Here is a 312-nt window from a genome sequence, read left to right as displayed (position 1 = left end):
GCACTCCTCGCCGCGGGGCGGCGGCTGGCGCGGGAGCGGTGCAGGGAGGGTGCCCCCGTGGGTGAGCGCGGCCGCCGGCGCCCGCAGTAGCGGAGGGGGTGCGGGGTCAGGCCTGGCGGGGCGAGCCTCGGCGTGCCCGGTGTTGCTCCCGTTCCCCGCGTGCAGGCTGCCGCGGGGGCCGGGCGGGCGTCGGAGCGGCTCCGCGCGGAAAGAAACGCCCGTGTTGTCGGGGTGAGGGGCGGCGCGGGGCCGAGGGCGCGCCGGTGCCGCGGGGGCCGGTCCGTCTGCGGCGCAGTCCCCCCCGACGGCTCC

This window comes from Haliaeetus leucocephalus, unplaced genomic scaffold, assembly GCF_000737465.1.
Source record: "Haliaeetus leucocephalus isolate CR32 unplaced genomic scaffold, Haliaeetus_leucocephalus-4.0 Scaffold932, whole genome shotgun sequence".
NCBI classification, from domain to species: Eukaryota; Metazoa; Chordata; class Aves; order Accipitriformes; family Accipitridae; genus Haliaeetus; species Haliaeetus leucocephalus.
The sequence above is the reverse complement of the archived record's forward strand: the minus strand, read 5'-3'. Positions refer to the sequence as shown.